The 20,711-nt window shown below is 45.8% G+C and overlaps 1 protein-coding gene across 3 annotated transcripts in view; it reads left to right on the forward strand.

Moving 5' to 3' along the window:
* Positions 1-20,711, forward strand: part of LOC119446131 (beta-1,4-N-acetylgalactosaminyltransferase bre-4) — a 57,201-nt gene that overhangs the window by 8,361 nt on the left and 28,129 nt on the right. Inside the window, exon 1 of one of the 3 annotated variants that reach the window (XM_049663936.1) lies at positions 17,194-17,327. The exons of the other annotated variants lie outside the window; for them this stretch is intronic. The gene's annotated coding sequence lies outside the window, so the exon portion shown is untranslated. Of the gene's footprint in view, positions 1-17,193; positions 17,328-20,711 lie in introns of those variants that run through there. 3 annotated transcript variants of the gene reach the window in all.

The raw sequence follows: 20,711 nt of genomic DNA on the forward strand, positions 1-20,711 counted from the left end.
AATATTAAGCTCGGTATTTATAAGACGAAACATAAGCAGTGACAGCTTATGATTAAATAACATGCGTAAAGGTAAAACATTTAGGGAACGGAATATGGGAGCAGAGGGAGATGTATGCGATTGGAATGCAATTAAACGTAGTGCCTGCTTTTGCAAAAATTCTGGCTGCTGAAGATGTATGGCATATGTATTACCGCAAGATGACAGGCAATATGAGAGATGACTGTGTATGTATGCGTAATATAAAGACATGAGAATGGTTTGCTGAAAAAAGAGCGCCTTTTTATCATGATGTGAATACCAAATGAGATGTTTGAATAAGTGATTGAATATGGCACTGGAACTTTGGGTTCTCATCTAGAACTACACCAAGAAATTTAGTAGACGCGGATCTTCCAAGTACGTTATTATTTAGAGACACTACAATAGAGTCAATGTGCAAAGTTCTTGATGAATGGAATACCATAAGTGTTGTCTTAGATGGGTTAATGGATAGCTCGTTTTTTACACACCATGAATGAACATTCGCTAGGTCAGCGTTAAGTTTATCCTGCAATGCGAGTAAATTTTTATCAGATGCGAAAATAGTGGTGTCATCGACATAAAGAAGGCAGAGTGCATGTGTTAATATTTCTGGCAAGTCATTATTGAATATGAGAAATAAAAGTGGCCCAAGTATTGATCCCTGAGGCACGCCTGTATTTACAATTTTTGATGAGGAGAAGACACCATTAACTTCTACTATATATGGTCGGTCTACTCGGTAGTTGCGAATTAATTGTAAAGGCCGCCCAGAAATGCCATAAGATTCAAGTTTACTTAAAAGAATACGATGGTTAATTGTATCAAACGCCTTAGTGAAATCAATAAAGAGAGCACCCACTAAGAGGCCTTGATCGATGGCTAACTTAACCCTCTCAGTAAAAGTAATAAGTGCTAGTTCAGTTGAAAAATTCTCAAGAAAACCAAATTAATCAGGAGTTAAAAGAATAAATTTAGATAAGTATTTAGTTAAGCGATTGTGTATTGGTTTTTCGATCACCTTATTGAAGAAAGACAAAATGCAGATAGGACGATAATTACTCATGCACTTATGGTCACCTTTTTTAAATACTGGGATTACTTTACCTGTCTTCAGGCGATCAGGAAAGATGCCATCTATAAATAATCTGTTTGCTATATGTGCTAACGCAGGTGAGATTTCGTTAGATGCAAGCTTAATGCTAGAGGGGCGTATCAAGTCGAGGCCTGGGCAGGTTGTTTTATGAGAATTGATAGTATTACATACTTCTAGCGATGTTGTGGGGAACAGGTAAAAGGAATGAGAACAGCGCGGAAAACTAAGTAACGTTGAATCAGGCTGACTACCGTCTGTAATACTAAAATGGTCACTGAAAACATTAACTATGTCTTGAGAGTCAGTAATATTAGCAGAACCGTGGTTCACACACGATATGGGATTTTTGGTTGTACGAATGTTCAAGTATTCTTTAATAACCTGCCAGTTTCGTCTGGTGTCACTTCCATTTTTCCTTATTTTATTTTCGTAGTAATTACGCTTGGCATTTTTTAAAGTGGCTGTTAGAACATTTGAATATATGTGGAAGCGCAATCGCAACGCATTATTGAATGGCTGGACTTTAAGTTTCTTACGAAGATTATCTCTTTTTTTAATGGACCGTAATAAAGAATCACTAATCCAAGGCTTTCTTGGCGAGCTAAACCATCGCGTCACAGTAGTGTTACTTGTACATAAGTGAGAGCATTCGGATATTTTTGCAAAAAAAGATTCAAAAGCCCTTTCGCCACATTTCTCTTCAAGCACGTCAGCCCAGTCAATCGCACGAATCATACGAGTGAATTTATTAGAATAAAAGAAAGTCCTGACATATTTTGCTGCTGGAGAAGGCATTACGGAACCTAAGCAAAAAAAATATAGGTAATGGTCTGTTACGGCATAGTCCACTATTCCAGCTGTGCTAAAATCAGTAAGTATGATAGACAGTACATGGTCAATTAAAGTATTAGGTCCGCCTATTTCACACCTGGTTGGAGCTGTAATTAGAGAGGAGAGTCCACAGCTAAGATAAGTACGTGAGTACTCAGAGCAACATTGACTGTCAGGGTTGATAATGTTGATGTTAATGTCGCCACATATCACAATATCCTTGTTTTCTTCAGTGACTGTGTTTAGTAACTGCTCAAATTCTTTACAAAACTCGATGTAGGAGGAAGAAGGTGAACGATAAATGCATGCAATTATGATGTTATGTTTGGTAGGCAGCTGCAGAGTATTACTCGCTACTTCTAACCACACTGATTCACAGAGACAATGACGAAAAGAAAAGATCATGGCGACGCTTATATGATAATGAAGATTTTACTAAAATGGCCGAACCGCCACTACGATAACCTTCACGATCACAATATTCAGAAGTGTAGCCAGAAAGACCGTATAGATTCCCGTCATGAGACGATAACCACGTTTCAGATAGGCATACGAAAGAGAAGGCACGATCAAGACTACAAAGAAGAGCGATGAAATCATCATGATGCTTACGAACACTGCGGATATTCCAATGTATTAAGGATAAAGTGGGTTGTTTTTCCTTAAATAGAGCTTTCGCTTCATCAAGAGTAAAAACTGAGTCCAGCCATGATGAATTATACGTTAGTGCAAGCAAGGAAGAAATTATTTGAAGACTGACAAGTCATTCGCACTGCATATGCGATGAACAGGGCTGTTTTCCGACTTTCTGGCCTTAATGGCACAGTTATCGGTCCACAGAAATTTCCATCCTTTAGACTTCTTGAGCTCTAGTGCCTGCGCAAAAAGCCGCTTATTATCGGGTGTGAGGTGATGATTAACATAAATAGAAGTGGGTGGTTTATGTGACAGCCCTATTGCAGTTGTTGTGAGTCTTGCTTTTCGCGCTTTGGAAGCAAAGTCAGCCTTTTTTGTTCGCGAGCAGAACCGTGCGATAATGTTAGTTCTTTGTTTGGCAGGCACGCGGTGAACAATGTCAATGTCACCAGCAGTGACAGGGCACCCAATCTTGTCGCCTAAAGCCTGGACAATTGTTAGGCAGCTTTCTCCTTCAGTCTGTGGAATACCTTTAATTTCTACGTTGTTTTGCCTGGAATACTGCTCAAGGTCAGCTACTCGTTGTGAAAGGCTTTTGTTACTCTCAATCAAAGACTTATTATCGTCTCTCAAGGATTTGTCTTCTTGGAGAAGGTTGTCGTTTCTTGCTTTCACAGATTCGTACAATTCATTAAACACACTAAGACTTTGACGCATTTCTGCGACTTCAGAACGTAGATGCTCAAGTTCTTTCGCCAACTCGGAATTAGTGGACATCTTGTAGAATATGCAGATCAATACAAAAAGCAAAGAACGGCAGCAGTGGTGGCGGCGAAAACTTATGGGATAAAGGGAAAATTTCAGAAGCACTAACCTGCACAAATATGCAGAGAATCGTTAGGAACGAATCCTATGCTGCTAACCACTGCTGCAAAAGTGATGATCGACGTTCCAGGGCAGTCGCTTATAAAGGCAGGATCCCTCTGTAGGCGGCGCTGCACGCGATGCAGTGATGACGGTGCTGGGGTCGCTGGCTTTACACGTGTGCGTCTTGATATAGTATCGTTGTTCACACAGATGGCTCCGGGAATCAGATGCACACGAAATCTGCACAAATATGCAGAGAATCGTTAGGAACGAATCCTATGCCGCTAACCACTGCTGCCAAAGTGATAAGGTAGCACACAACTATTAGTCCAACGACAGAATCGACAGAGGTGACTAGATATTCGCAGAAGTTACAGGTGCGGAAAGGGTGCAGGTCGCTTTAAAAGTCATTCAACTCCCCCAAGTGAAAGCTATAAAGTGACATATGTGAATTAATAAACTTTATTTGAGAGACCAAGCTGTTTATGCCTTGGAGGTGGCAGTAAATGTGGTAATCAAGACATCATTTCTAGCTAGGAGCCCGTTTTACCTTCTAGGTGAGCTCAAGTGAAAACCATGGTAATTTTTGAGCGACCAAAACAAGTAATATTTCCATGTTTGCGCAATGGCGTTGTGGGTTAGCAGTGACGAGCTTGAAAGCGCAATGTTTGTTTGATCCTATTTTTACCTGCTAGGTTACTTTCAATTTAAGAGTCCCCGTACTCGAATAGAAAGGTGAAAAACAAACAAACCAACACAGTCGGCCTATTTCCTATATAATAAAGTGGCGTCCATTGTAAAACAGTGCATATTCGAAATAAATGTCGTTACGTGAGATAGATGGTCCAAGTCTAATATAGATGCGCTTGGTCCGCATAAGGTAGTCTAAGCACGATATAAGAGACGGATAAACTTTTTATTGTGAGAAAAGCGGCCAGGTCAGCAAGCGGAACTTTGTCTGTGGCCTGCTACTCTTCATATAGGGGAAGAAAGAAAGGAGAAGGAATTGCAAAGGAACTGCGGATGACATTGATAGCGCACAGTGAACTATGTACAAGTGCGATGTGCGCATTTATTCGAAGCTCATCACCCAACAATGCGCAAGTACCTGTCAGGCAGTGAGTTAGAGCCCGGAGAAATAGCCAGGTTACGTGAAAATGTCATTAACGCTCACGTACCTGACACTTTGATTGCTGCTCCCCGGCTACACAATCGATGCGCTGTATATACCGACGATAGCTAACAAAGGCTGACCGGCAGAGCTGTACGAGATGTTTCAGGTACTCCCCATGATTTCCCACCTATAAAACGTAGGGCAACAGTTTTCAACGTTGCTGCTGACGTCTTCAGGAGAAAAACAGAATAAAAAGAAAAATTTTGAAAAACTATTGTTAATGAAGGTCAGCGACGTGGGAATCGTTGCAGATGGCGCACTGAAAAACTACACGAGCTCTTCCTATTTGTTGTAGTTGTGCTATGCTAATGAAAGTTGGTAGAAAAGTAAAGTAAGAGTAGTCCTTTACATTTTATAAATTGCTCAGTTACTTTCATGGGGCTGTAATTTGTCGCTGTAATCAATTACATTTTAATGAAGTTATTGTAATTGTAATTGGTTACTTTTTTCTGTAACGTGTACAGGTCTGGTACCGTGAAATCATTTTACGAGTGAACTATAAAAGTGATTACTTAGTCGCGGCCTGCAGGAGTCCTTACTTCGCAAATAAGGGGATGCGGAAGGCATAGAGCGCTGGAGCGTCACATTTAGGTGCTCGCGTCACATCTGACATACTGTTTCATATATCATTGGTGTACATCAATATCGAGGCTCACGAATCATGCCGATATTGGCGAGATTGAAAACTGTTTGGCTAAGAACTCCTTCTTGCGGAACACTACGAGACATAGTTGTCTACTATATATTCGCACAGAGTACCCAGGAAGGTTTTCCTGCTCCTCAGGTAAGGAGCTATCCACCGGTTTGAGAGACCAAGCCATCCTCCACTACCAGTACTTCTGACGGGTATCCAAAACAATTTCATGTAAGAAACTGTCGAATTATTCTTTAAAGGGATACGGACACAAAAGTTGGCGGGCGGTTTTTGTGTCGGCAAAAAGTTGAACTGTTGAAAATGACGAATAGTGCAAGCTGCTATGAAAGAAAGAACGAGAAACATCTTTTTTTGCGATTTTCTGTTGCACCTTGCCTCCAAGCGGCATCCGGCAGAAACTTGCATTGGACGTTATAACCCCCCCCCCCCCCCCCCCCCCCGTGCGCGCTCGCGCGCGGCCAAGGTCGGCAACAGCCGTCGCAGTGTTTCCGGGGGTGTCGGTTCCTTGCAGCGTTTGTTTAACACCTTTCGGTGATCTTCGCACATGGTCCGTCTGAAACATTATCCGCGTCGACGCTCCACGCAGGTGGTGCGTCTTACATGCGCCTTCCCGCAGTCGTCGCTCGGTATTGACACGTTCGTCGCGGCGGAAGGAAATGCCCAGACATTGCTGTTATAACAGCATCGTCGGTCGTGACACGCCGTCGCACACGTTTCCCAGAGACGAGAAGGTGCGTAAACTTTGAATACCTGCCTTGCAGCCATCACGCCCAGCCTGGAGACCTCTAAAAATGACTTCATTTGCGCGGACCACTTCGTCGACGATGATTATGTGAACCAGCCCGGCTGTGCTGAAACGCCTCGGCATGCCGCTCAAAAGGGAACGCCTAAAGACTGACGCTGTGCCGTCGGTCTTCTCACGAAAACGCAAGGCAGAGATGATCAGCCGCGCGTTTGAAAAGAGGAGGCGAAAATATGTCGGTACTGTTTTCGTTCACTTGCAGGCTTCTTGAGCAGTGTGAGGGCGAAGCTGGGGCGAGATGCCGGAGGCTGGTCACGAAGGCAGTAATGTCTTTAAAAATGTTGGCAAAGCATAGTAAAACAATACAAAGCTAGCGAGTGCGAGCGCGACTCACCAGATCCATTCTACATGGCAGCGGGGCAGACACACACACAGCTCTGCTTCTCCACAGGCTAAAAGCAGGAAAAACTGGGGAGAACGCCAGACAGCGTGCTGCCATCTGTCGGGCGGCTGGCGAAGTGGACGTGAGAGTGTCGGAGGTACTGAAACCTCACGGTAGCTGCTCACGCTACAGCATAAACTACTATTCAGTCATCCACGCAGTGCTGAAGTACCCCGCAGCTGCCTCGCCTGCGTGCGCTCTTGAAAAAAAGCAAGTTTACTTAGGAAATGACAAATAATTCTTGCACAAGTATCTGGTGCAGAGCGAAATCTTCGCGCTACGGTTCGCGAAAACCTTACCGGCACTTCCACGGCCGCCTACTCCTCTTCGTCGCTTGAAGCGTAAGACTCGCAACCGTAAGCGGTAATATTTCTTGCCAAGTTGGAATGGTCCTCGTCTTCAGACATGTACTCATCGCTGGTAGAGTCACCAGAGCTCGAATCCATGCTCGCAATGGCGACGTCGGCGCGCTTCGAATGACAGCGGCCGGCCGACTGGCTATCCCACGAGGGTGTCGTGACGTCACGCCAACTTCCGCGGGTAGGGCGGCGAGGCGCGCGATCGCAAGAACGCCAAAAATAAAGCCATCGGCTCAAAAATGAGCTAAGTGACTACTTCTTTTCGGTGTAATCACACACTGAGGATTCATTTTCAGCATTTTCTTAAAATTTTCACAATATGTGTCCGTATCCCTTTAATGCCTAAAAACGCAGCAGTATGGAGTCTTAGGTGTCATTTCTCATATATACCGGTAGAAGCAAGATTAGTGACTCTATATATTGACGAGCGTCCCTTGCAAGGACATACCATTGCCGCCGCGAGCCATTCTATACGAAACAGTATCATGCCATAACTTTACCTATACATAGATCCCTATAGTGCCACAGGCTTATAGGACTGAACATCGCAAGGTGACTCCTACTCCAGTCTGCAGCAACAGTGCATATTCCCAGTGTGATTTGCATAAACTTCGTAGCATAACTCTTTAGTTCAAGATGGGAAAGAGGCGTGTGAGTGATGACGTCAGATGCAGGTGAACTTGAGTGCTTGGAGACATAGGTCACCGCATTACGTTTATCAAGGTTAAACTGCATGTCATGGCGATCATCCGCACTATGTAGCACACACCGGTGCTTTGGTGCTGTAGCCACCGACGTGCATTCTGTAAAATTCCGGGAGAAACCTTCAGATATGTTCATGTCCTTGCGATTAGATGTATGGCTAACGCACGGAATGGCCTACCTCCCACTTTTGGCGGTTTGTCCTGGAGACATTCGAATGCCAACCAATCCTCCCATTTGTACGGACAATATGTATACAGGTACTCGAGCGCTCAACCGGGGGTCTCAGAGGATGGTGTCAGTTGGTTGGACTGCAAACATTAATCGTTAGGTCACAAATAACGTCTTCAACAAGAGCAGTTTGGTGCCTTCGTTTCGTACATTTGAGACCGAGGATAACTAATGTATTTAGTGCTGCAGAGAAGCAGGATCAAGGCCTACAGTGCTTACCTTATTGAAAAGGGCTTTACCATTGAAGGACTACCCAGCTGAAGAAGCTGTGTCAACAGCATTCGGCAGGCCATGAGACGCAGTGGTATACATTGGGCCTCGTGCACGGCTTTCTCGTTTGAGGCTACCTGAGGGACACCCAAAAACACTCGATGACATTTCCAATATAGAATCTCTAGGTGTTCATATTGGTTGTCTGGTGAACACGCCAAGGGCATTTGGTAACTTTTGCGTCTGGTCACTAGAGCGCTGTGCAACTTTGGCATGGAACGCTTGTGCTTGCCCAAGCGTTAGCCAACAAAGCACTAACCCAACAACAACACCCAACAGCGTGGTGCACTGGAACCAAACAAGAATACGATGAAGCCAGCGCAACCAACTCGGCCACAAGTGCCTAAGCATCAGGGCACCTCTATGACATACGCGAAAGTCGCAAGGGGACAACAAAACCGAGGACAAAGTTTAGGGACATCACGAAGCCAACATCAAGCTCGACAAGAACCTCAGAAGGGATCTCGTCAGTAGAGCAACCCCGTGACTAACATACGACAGAATAGTGATAGGAGAACGCTGTTCTGCCTTCTGTGCTCCTGCAAATCAATATTAGCCAGCCGTGTAAACTTCTTACGGCTTCGAGGACATCAGCAGCTGCGATCAATGATACCGGTGAGCGGCGCGACGACACCAAGCGCTGACGTTCCATCGCTGCCACCGTGGCGGAGGGGCAAGGCAGCAACAGAGATGTGCAAGCGTGGCAAGGGCCGCCATTACCGCAGCATGGCTTTGGAACCGACGAGCCTGTGAGCCAGCCTGGAGCCGCCAGGGTCTCCTACATTCGACCCCCGACACTCGTCTTGGATGCGACGAGTAAAGACGAGAGCATGTCGGACGAAGTAAGCAGTGCGAAAAAGGTGAGTCGAAGATCAGAGCGAGTACATGAATGAGAAAACATCGACGTACTCCCTTCGCGACGAAGAAGAAGAATATATTGAGATTGAATGTGAGGAGGAGGCAGATCCGCTCACTCTTGTGACATATAAGAAAAGAAGGTTCGAGGGTATTCATGTGGTATTTCAACCAATTGAAGAAACGAAAACGTTCTGGAAAGTAAACCCAAATGTTGTCGCCTCAGAAATCGTTACGCTAGCAAAATAGAAAGTAAGTTCTTCCCGAGTGAACAAAAACGGAAGTTTCTAAGTGACTGTGAGTTCTCTCGCCTCAACCAAGAGTTTGTTGTCATGTGTGCAAGTAGCTGGCTTACTAGTGAAGCCATTTATTCCGGAGTCATACATACGAAATGTTGGCAAAATTAGACATGTACCTCTAGAATGCATGGAAGAACAATTAACATAATATTTAAGAGAGGCAGGAGTAACATCCGCCAGACCCGTTACATATGCCAAGAAGATGGCACTGTGGAATCGCGCCCAGTGAGAAGTGTGATTTTGCAATTCCGCTATGACTGAGCAATCCCAGAGCGAGTGTATCTTGGCTTCACTTGTCATCCAGTCGAGGAATATCTGGGACCAGCCAGGCACTGCTGTAACTGCCAGAGATTTGGTCATTTAGCGAAAAACTGCCGAGGAACAAGGCGCTGCAAAATATGTGCAGAAGACCACGATCACAAAGACTGCAAGTCTATAAGACAGCCTAAGTGTGCGAATTGCAACGGACCTCACACTACATCGTTTTCTGGCTACCCGTAGAACAAAGCAGCAGCTCTTCAACAACAACAAGACATTATCTATGATCGCACCCAACAGCGTGGTGCACCGGAACCAAACAAGAATACGATGAAGCCAGTGCAACCACCTCGGACACAAGTGCATAAGCATCAGGACACCTCTATGACATACGCGAAAGTCGCAAGATACCACAAAACCGAGGACAAAGTTTTGGGACATCACCAAGCCAACATCAAGCTCGACAAGAACCTCAGGAGGGATCTCGTCAGAAGAGCAACCACGTGACTAACATACGACAGAATACAAGCACACCGAAACCAGTAATTGTAACGAAACAGGGGACCCTCTCAGCGTCTACTGCTGAATTTGTCATTCCAATGTTGTTTTCTGCTTTAAAAGCCATACTTGTCCCGATTACACAGGCTAATAACCTACCGGAGGTCAAGGCCGTATTGTCGATGGAACAAGTGACATTACAAAACGCTACGTCAGCCTCTGCGCAGACGGGGCATGAATAATTGTTATCAAAATGTCGCCATATTCCAGTGAAATGCGAATAGTCTTCGCTCTAAGTGTGCGGATTTTAGAAAACTGGTGGCTCAGTTCTCCTTTCCAGTGTTATGTATTACAGAGGCCGGTATAGACAACGCTTTTCGGCTAGATAACTACGTTGATTATACATCCTCTCGATCTTCAGGATTGAGCAGAGCGATGATCTGTGTTCGAAGAGACCTGCCGTCAGCGCTATTACGTGCTACAGCGTCAGACATCCCAGAATACGTAGCCTGCGAAGTTCGGTTTGGCCGAGTAAATATCACTAAAAATTGTCAGTGTTTATCTACAGCCTTCCACAAATATTTCATTTTCCACATTGACGGGCCTCTTTCAGAAATACACAAAAGATGTAATATTGTTACGTAAATCCTCCACCACAAAGATGTTACGTAAAACAACACAAGGCGGGACTATTTACACTGTATTTACACAACGTGGAAGACACAGTAGCCAAGATGGTGGACAGTCACCAGCACCCGACAGAACCGTCTTCTTTGTCGCCTGCCCCAGACAGAATGTCTCTCTCGTATCAATATTTTGCGGAGATTTCAATGCACACCATGTCATGTGGGGAAGCGCCTACTGCGACCGTCGTGGAAATGAGCTAGGAAAGACAATTCAGAAGAGTGGTCTGTGTTTGTTTAATGACGGCTCAGTGACCTTCCTACAGGGTTTTAATTACTCCCGCTGCCTCGACCTCACGCTCTGCTCAATTGATATTGCATGTGGAGCAACATGGTGAACAGACATTGAAACAAGGCGTAGTGATCACTTTACTATCCTAATACAGCATCCTAGACTACGATTTTCGACTTATCGGCGCTCTACAAAAATAACAAATTGACAGGCATTTCGATATCACATTACAACTCAAGCTGATGCTGTCCGTGATACAGACAGTCTATTACCACTTATCGAAGACAAATTAAACCTTTGTTCAAAATTTGTTAAGATTTCTGATAGTTACGCTGGTGTAGACTCTGAATACGAGAGGCTCAGAGCTATACGCCGCAGAGCTGAGAGAAAATATCGACGCACAGGCCTTCTTGAAGATTACCGAGAATGCCAAAAGGTGTATGATCGTATGGGTCGGCAGCTGGAGCGACTAGGTACAGAGCGCTGGCAGGAATTCTGCACTTCACTCACTCCCTTTACACCTGAATCAAAATTATGGAATGTTCTGCGCTCTTTAAGTGGACCAGCAACGCACCAACAGCCATTCAGAGCTCTAGCTTTAGTCCAGAAAGTACCAGAAAAAACTGTTGCAAACGAGTTTTGTCAGCTTATTACACGCCCAAGTGCAGCAGTAAACACATCTGAATACAGTAGTTCTGTCGGCGAAGTCAAAGCATCGATCAATTTTTCTATCAGAAGCGATCATCATGTCCTAGATCAACGGTTTTCACTAGAAGAATGAAAGAACGCACTTTTATTATGCCACCAGAGGGCAGCAGCTGGACCTGACGGGGTCACATATGCTGACCTGAAAAACCTGGGTTCTGAAGCCACAAATACTTTATTAAAATTACTGAATGATGCGTGGATATCAGAATTTCTTCCTCCTTCCTGGAAAATTGCGCGAGTGGTTCCGATACTAAAACCGGGTAAAACTCCTTTATAGTTAAATTCTTTCCCCCCTGTCAGCCTGACAAGTTTCGTATGTAAATTTATGGAAAAGATGATTGATGCTAGGCTTCAGTGGTGGACAGAATGCACCAACGCACTGCCCGAAAATTTAGCGGGCTTCTGCAGGCGCCGGTGTACGATGGATGCTATTTGGGATCTTGTTACATAAGTAGATCATGGGAGGAGCTGTGGAAGAACCACCATTGCAGTGTTTCTAGACATAAAGCGTGCATTTGACATAGCCCGCCGCACTCATGTACTGCATGGGTAATTCAGTTGGGCATAGTTGGCCGAACACTGAGATGGATTGCGGAATTCTTAAGAGACAGGAAAATTTATATTGAAACTGCTGATGGCAAAATCAGAGAGCATAAAGTGAATCAAGGCGTTCCACAAGGTAGTGTACTCAGTCCATTTTTATTTAACTGTGTTAACCCCATATCTTGCCTGCTACCTTGAATGATTTATTATATGCAGACGACTTGTGCATATGGGCATCTGACACGAGTACTCAAGCCGTTCAGCAAAAGTTACAAGCTGGCTTAACAGTGATTAAGGATTTTTTGAAAAGTAGAGGTATGATTATTTCACTTGGGAAAACTGCTGTACTTCCTTTTACAAGGAAATGCCTCAAAAGATTCCTGCTCGTGCTAGACTCTCAGCGTTTGCAACTTGTGCGACAACATAAATTCTTGGGTATTATTATAGACAGATGGCAATCATGGGCTCCCCAAATTAAAACATTACAGGAGAAAGTCAACACCCTAATCAACATTCTTCGTGGATTTGTTGAAGTGAAATGAGGTAGTCAAACCACTTCTTTATTACGCATTCACTCGGCGATCATTAGACAAAGAATAGCATACTCTGCCCCTGTACTACATCGAATATCCCGTAATCTAGAAGAAACAATTCGAAGATTAATGGCCAGAAGCCTTCGCATATGTCTTGGCGTTCCCCGTGCATCTGCCAGCGCTTTGGTAATTGCTCAGTCCCGCCAACCAACTTTTCATGCACTAAGATTTACGGAAACTTGTCGTCACTTTTTTCGTTTGGCAACACAACACGCTAATAATCCACTATGCCTAGACCTTCAAGGTAGAACCACTGCACGCATACATGATGAAATACGGCGGTGCAAAACCTACTACCTGCTTACGAATACTGGTCTGCATACAGAACTCATCCCTCATGGCGACTTGCAATTCCAGAAATAGTCACTTCAATTCCTGGAGTAGGTCGTAAATGTGATATGCCCGTAGTTGCGATAACGCAATAAACTTTATCACATCCTTACGCTACGTAGATCGCATTCGCGTATATATATACTGATAGATCATGCGGGAAACAAAGCTCTACATCAGCGTTTTATATACCTGCATACCAAAAGAAAAAGGCTTATAAGCTTTGCCAATTTACAACGTCCACAACGGCAGAACTTTACGCAATGCTTTCTGCGTTACGTTACATATGTCAGCATTCAGGACCTCTTCGCTGGGTAGTTCTGAGTGATTCGCAAGCCTCATTGCTGAGCTTAAATGAAATCAGCTTAAGAAAAACAACCAGCCCATTGGCATACGAAATACAGAAGACATACGCCATAGCAAAAGATTTACAACACGACATAACTTTCCAGTGGATTCCAAGTCACTGTGAAATCATAGGAAATGTAATGGCTGATCACATGGCCCGTGCAGCTCATCAAAAGAATGAATTATGACTAGTTCCTCTAGCAACGTGTGATGCGCGTTGTTTATGGAACAGACTATGCGGTAAATTGTCCAAGGAAACTTGCTTCATAAATGATACGCAAAACTCTCAATTATATAACATTGATCCTGGAATAGAATTCAATATTCCGCTTAAAATTAACCGATTGGTTGAAACAACAGTACATAGGCTTCGGCTAGGCAGTGCCTATATACTAAACGCTTCCTGTACAGGATAAGAAAAACTAATATAGTGCTACATGCTCATATGAAGAGGCTGAGCAAGACATAGAACACTTTCTTCTACACTGTAAAAAAACATGATACTCCCCGTAAGAAGCTTTCAGAGAAACTACATGGCTTGGATAGACGACCACTATCCATAGGAAAACTTTTGGGTCCATGGCCGACAGAAAAACTACAAAACATCGCTGCGCTCGCCTTAGTACAATTTTTGGAGGAATAAAAAATATCACAAGAATACTAAGTGAGACATTAGTTATTGCTGGCATTGTTATTATTAACAGGCACTCTTGATTACATGTTCATGGTGTCTTCGTGTTCATGTAGCATTTGTTTCTGCGCACAAGACTGTTGTATTTAGAGCGCGGCATTCAAGAGGGACCAAATTCGCAAGTGCCCAACATGCTCTTTCTGAACTTGGTTTTGTGAACATTTATGCTTTGTGAACTCATGTGTGTGAACACTTCAGTTTTGCGAGTACTTATGTTATGTGAACTCTTCTGCTGCGCGAACATTTATTTATATTGCAGTTAAAACTTAGTACGTGAATGTTCGTACATGCGGTCATTAGTCCAGTTTTGTGATTTTTGACAACATTCCGAGGACAACTATCATGCAAGAGAAGAGGAGTAGCCAAGGCCACATATAGGCACCAACCTCTCCTTAAGTACATTTAATAAAAAAAGTACTAAAGTGCGCGAACGCATATCATTATTGTGGCCTATACTTAGTCCTCAGCTCGTCACCATAAGAGTATGCTGCCCAGAATGTTACCCAGGAAGTTATGACTTGTAGCACGGGAGATCGAATGACTTCCCACGTTCAGTAACACCTTCGTAGCCTTCCGTATTAACCCAGGCAAAAATACAACAGACGACTCTGCTTCTATTGACAAACCATGTATGGAAAATGGTCTGAATTTATAAAGAGAGAGAGATAAATGGGATGGGAAAGGCAGGGAGGTTGACCGGAAGGTATATATCGAGTTTGCTACCCTGTACTGGGGAAGAGGTAAGGGGAGACAGAAACACACGCACACACACGCACACACACGCACACACACGCACACACACGCACACACACGCGCACACACGCACGCACACACGCACGCACACACGCGCGCACACACACACACACACACACACACACACACACACACACACACACACACACGCACACACGCACGCACGCACGCACGCACGCACGCATGCACGCACGCACGCACGAACGCACACACACACACACACACACACACACACACGCACGCACGCACGCACGCACGCACGCACACACACACACACACACACACACACACACACACACACACACACACACACACACACACACACACACACACACGCACGCACGCACGCACGCACGCACACACACACACACACACACACACACACACACACACACACACACACACACACACAGGAACTCATGAGTGTCAGAGTCGTTCAAGCAGGTCGCTTGTCCGGAGGAACCTCAGCAGCGTGCTCACCGCCTTCTGGTGTGAAGACCGCATCAGCCGGCACTCCAAGATCGTCTGCTCAGAAAGCGGCCGGTCGTCAGAGCGCGCCAACGTCGTCACGAGCGTCGGTCTCTGGGAGCTGTAGTGGGGACAATGAGACAAGATATGTTCGATTGTTTCCTCGCTGTCGCAACTATTACAGGTAGCACTGTCAGCCATTCCGATGCGGCAAGCAAAAGCATTCGTAAAAGTACTCCAAGCCACAGTCGGCAGAGAGCAGTTGTCTCGATTCGCCAAAGTCCAGATAGAATATGTAGTCTGAGGGATGGGTCCAAGCGGTGCAGTCGAGTATACCGGAAACCTGGCGTGTTCCACGTGGATCAAGTGGCATCACGCGCGACTATACGAAGCTTTGTTGCTGCATCGGTTCTTGAAAGTGAAATGGGTTCCTTCACAACATTTTCGTGAGCCCTCCTAGCAGCTTCATCGGCTTGTTCGTTGCCCCTGATGCCCAGTGGCCTGGGAGCCACTGAAAAGTAATATCATGTCCTTTTTCTACTAGTTGGTCATATATCTGCCTTATTTCAAGCATAAGTTGGTCTTGTGGTCCACGACACAGAGCGGATAGCAGACACTGTGGGGCTGCCTTTGAATTATGAAATATACTCCCTTTTCGTGGTAAATCTTCATGAAGCATGTGAAGGGCGCGGCGAAGTGCAGCAAAGTCCGCAACAGTCGATGTTGTCCGGTGACAAGTTTTAAACTGAAAGGTCACGGCTTTTTAGGGGAAGATCACAGCTCCTGTAGGTCCGTCAAGGGTTGTCGAGCCATCAGTGTAAATGTGAAGGTGGTCCTTGCATGTCTCGTGCAGCATGAGTAGAGATAGCTGCTAGAGAGCTGGTGACGAGAGTCCTGCTTAGTTCGAATCCCTGGTACCGAGAGTCGAACTTGTGGGCGAGCCAAACACCAAGGAGGTGATAGCAGCCTCTCGGCAGGCGTGTAATCTCGAGGGTGGCAGTCACGGTACGTCGGTATCACCTGGCAAAAGGAGGCATTTGGTTGGTCTTTCGGCAGCGTGGCGAGGTGATGGAAAGGGGCGCGGTCAATGTGCCTGATGTGTGCTCTGAGTACTTCCAATGCCATATGAGTTGTGACTGGGTAATCATGAGCTATCGCGATTGTTTCCGCTGTCGACGTGCAGCGCGGCAATCCAAGACAAACCCTGAGTGCCTGTGCCTGAGCCCTCTCGATTGTGCGGTTGTTGCTTCTGCAGGTATTGCTAAGTGCAGGTAAGCTGTACCTCAGATATCCGAGAAACAGCGGCCTGTAGAGTTGTAACATCGCGTGTACTGACGTTCCCCATGTTTTCCTCCAAGAATTTCTGAATTTATACAGTTGCTCATTCAACAGTACGCCAGACGCGTGTGACTGTATCCTGAGACCCAAACGCCGACTTCGTCGGCATATATTGACATTTAGAGCAGCACGCGGCCATAAACAGCTGCCATTGGGAGTGTAGTCAAATATACCAGGAACAGCAGGTGGGATAAGCACTGCGAGACATGCTTTCTCCTTGGTAACGGCGCTTGCAAGACGACGTGGAAAACGAGACACTGACGAAGATGCGTATAAAATGCAAGACGTTGCCTGTAGTACCTTTAGATTCCATTTGATTGACTATGTAGAGATCTGTATAGCACGCAGTCGTATGCCTTAGATTCGATGAAAGAAACAAGCGCTGACAGACCATTTTATCTATAATGTTAAATGGGACTTTATGGGAATCCGTGATTCTAAGGCGGCCGCCCACGTGGCAAACGTCAGGCGGGCGCGCGCCGGCAGGTTGGGGAGAGGGGGAACCTCCCTTACGTGGGCTGCGCACGGAAGCGCAAGCGCTATTAGCGCCAACACGTAAGTTCCCGTCGAGATCGCCAAGTCTCTTTGGTCCCCAGCACGAGGCAAGAGCAGAAGGCTTCGCCATCGCTTTTCCTTTCCCGCACGTCTTTAGCCAACTCCGCTTCTGCCTGTGGCAGACGCTGCGCTCGCCCGTACCACTGCCGGTAAGTCGGAAACGCTTCTTTACTTAGCGTATTGTCTTCGAGGGAAACCTCGGTGATTTAAACTATAGCTAACTGGCATGCCCGACGTGTTAGTTGAAAGCGTAAACGCTGTCGGACTGTACGCGTAGTTGTCGTCATTGTTTCCTCAAAAGAGAACCGTGCTGCGGTTGTCGAACAGGTGTGCGCAAACCGCAGAGCGCTGTGTGCCTAAGTGTAGCGCCGCTGGTAACCCGTATGCCTACGACGTATGGGATCTAATACACTGTCTGAGCCTATTGCCGTTGTCTAAAACCAGCCATGCACACTGGGAGCTTCCTTTCCTGTTCCGAAAACGAATTCAATCTGCTGTGTACTAATTATTCATTACCTTCGCCACGACAAATGTGAAGAGAGACACGGTGATACGAGGCTAGACTAGCGGCATTCCCCATGTTTCAAAGCGGGCAACGCCCAGGACACTTTGCACAAATATGGTATATCAATGCGCCATTGAAGAAGGCAAGGAGCTCTTGCCTTCGCGGCATGGGTAGAACATCGCACTGTCATAGCAAGCTGCTTGCGCTGGCTCCAGCTGCCAAAATGTGAAAGGGCATCCTTAGGGCAATACGAAAGAGGTGCATTTGGTCTCTGCTGGACTGCGAGATGAGTAGATATCCGCAATATATTTCGCTAGGGCAACAATACAGATTATTTCCCAGCTTCAAGGTGAGCGCTTCAGAAGGTCTGAGTGCGCACGGCTTCCCAGCAAACGCACCAATAATTTCCCGACATTGTCATCATGTGCTTAAACACCGAGAAGCTCGCAGGAAATACTAATTTGTTTTTGCTATCCTCTGACAACGTCTACAAATCACTGTATTAATTTGATAAACGTCCTTTATAGTGCCTAATTGCCTCCTTTTCTCAACAACATTGCAGAATGATATTCCACTTTGGCGATATAGTTTTATTTTGATAGCGATTATACAGACTTTCGAAGGGCATTCCCGTCGTCATCGCCGCCGTGGCGTCCCGGTACTGACCGGGCATGCGCTACTCGCGCGCGAAGGCGCATGCCCAACTTTATCTGTGCTAGTGGAAAGATGCGCGGTGGTAGCGTGACGGTGCGGAGGAGCATGACGTCATACCAGCTGTGGCGGCGGCGATAGCGCGGCGGTGGCGTGATGGCGCGGCGCACCTTTCCAGTACTACCGCAGCCTTTCCAGTTCTAGCACTAATGACGGAGACGAGTATAGGCCTAGCTACAATCAAGTTTAAACCTCGACATAGCCTAGTTCAACCTAGCTACTACCAAGAGACGCAATCAATCAGCCAGCTTCGCTGTCTCTTGAGCTTTGCGCGGCCTAGCGCAAGCTTTCGCCTTTTTTTTTTTTTTGCAGGGTTGCAGCCTATATACTTGTATTTGTTGTCATTCATACGTCGGTCTAAACGTGTTTCTGAAGGTAATGTGCCGATATATTTGCTGTAGTAGCCACTTATGCGACAGTAACAAAAATATTCCAAGGAAAGGCTCGACGTAGAAATGCGTGACTGTTTCACAAACGGGGGTTTCCCGATGTCCTACTTTCAGTTTCAACTTAAAGGGACGGACAACTGGCCCGAATGGGTTGTGAGACGTTGATGGAAGTGAAATTACCTTGATTTATAGGCATTGAATCGAGCATGCTGTTCACAATTTAAGCAGGAATTATAATTTTAAATTGCCACAAAAAGTATCAAAAACAAGTAAGTGACGCGAACTGTCACTGAAGCCTTGGTACTTCGGATGGGGTATATATATTTACTGTGTGTAAGTCGGCTACCGCAACTTAATGCTTAAAATTGCAGTTCGTCTATTATTAAGCTTTCGCGCTTTATTCTATGCATATAACGAAGTAAAAAAATTGCGTAGCTCGCACTAGTGGCGCAAGGCTAAAGAAACAGTGGAGCGGATCGGCACCTACGGGCCTTACTGGGTTATGCTTATCTAGAATTTATTTAATATTGATCGATTATGAATTAGCTATTGATTGGCTATCGCAAAGTATTGGCCACGTAATTGGGCTAGGCTAAGCACTACCAATGGAACGAAAAATGTTAGACCTAACGCTAAGAGACAGGAAGAGAACGGTGTGGATCAGAGAGCAAACGGGAATAGCCGATATTCTTGCTGACATTAAGAGGAAAAAATGGAACTGGGCAGGCCATGTAATGCGCAGGATGGATAACCGTTGAACCATTAGAGTTACAGAATGGATACCAAGAGAAGGGAAGCGCAGTCGAGGACGGCAGAAAACTAGGTGGGGTGATGAAGTTAGGAAATTTGCAGGCGCAACTTGGAATCAGCTAGCGCAAGACAGGGGTGACTGGAGATCGCAGGGAGAGGCCTTCGTCCTGCAGGGGACATAAATATAGGCTGATGATGAATGATGATGATGAAGCACGACCAAGTCATCCCCAGCATCTTCCGGAATGTATTGATAATTGATCGATTATTGATTAGGTATTGATTGGCTATCGCAAGGTGAAGCGAGGCGCAGCTGTGCGCAGTGACGTCTTCGGTAGGCGAATTTTTGCGAACGATACTCGGGGAAACAAAAAGCTTAAACAGCTTAAAGTGCACTCCATGGAGCGGCGCTTGCCTCCATCATTGCATGGCGGCGCACATGATTGCTGTTTAACAAAACACGTTGCTCACTGGTGATGCATTACATTTTCTTTCTTAAGAAAGTAACATTGATTGTAATAATGATTAAAAATAATTATTGCAATTGTGCACGGGCCAAATGCTTAGCAGGCGTACGAGCTAAAATACTTTGTTTCAATTCGCTCAGGTATTCGAGAGACGATATGCTTCGGAAATCAAAAGCGCAGGCGTGGCGCCAGAACACACTGAACAGCGCATCACGTGTAAAGGCGTCGTTTCACTTTTGAGAGCTTAACTTGGCTTGGCTAATAAAAAAAATTACTATCTCCCGCTAAAGGGAACCATTTGTGGATGCGAAGCAGCGGGGAGGTGGTTAGCTTGAGCGGGAGATGGTTTCGCGGCAGCGGCCCGAGCGCTCATCGCGGCGCTGCACAGGAGAGAGAATGAGGCGCGCGCGCTCCGTCATTTTCATACCGCGGAACTACCGTGGCGCCCCCAGCGGAGTATGCAGCTGTCGTACCACCTGTCGTGCACGCCGCTCCGGATTCCTAGAGGAGAGAAAGGGGGGAGCGTAGGAGAGGAGAGAGGGGGAGGGGACGCGCATGCGCTGTGGGGGTGTGGGACGACGCGGGAGGGACGGACAAAGCCCCCGCCATAAGATGCTTCGCATCTAAAAAACGACGACGCTTAAGTTTGGCCTTTAAGAGTGGAACGCGATATCATTCGAAGATCCCTGGCTGCTTATCAGGCTTCCCGGC

This window comes from Dermacentor silvarum, chromosome 3, assembly GCF_013339745.2.
Source record: "Dermacentor silvarum isolate Dsil-2018 chromosome 3, BIME_Dsil_1.4, whole genome shotgun sequence".
NCBI classification, from domain to species: Eukaryota; Metazoa; Arthropoda; class Arachnida; order Ixodida; family Ixodidae; genus Dermacentor; species Dermacentor silvarum.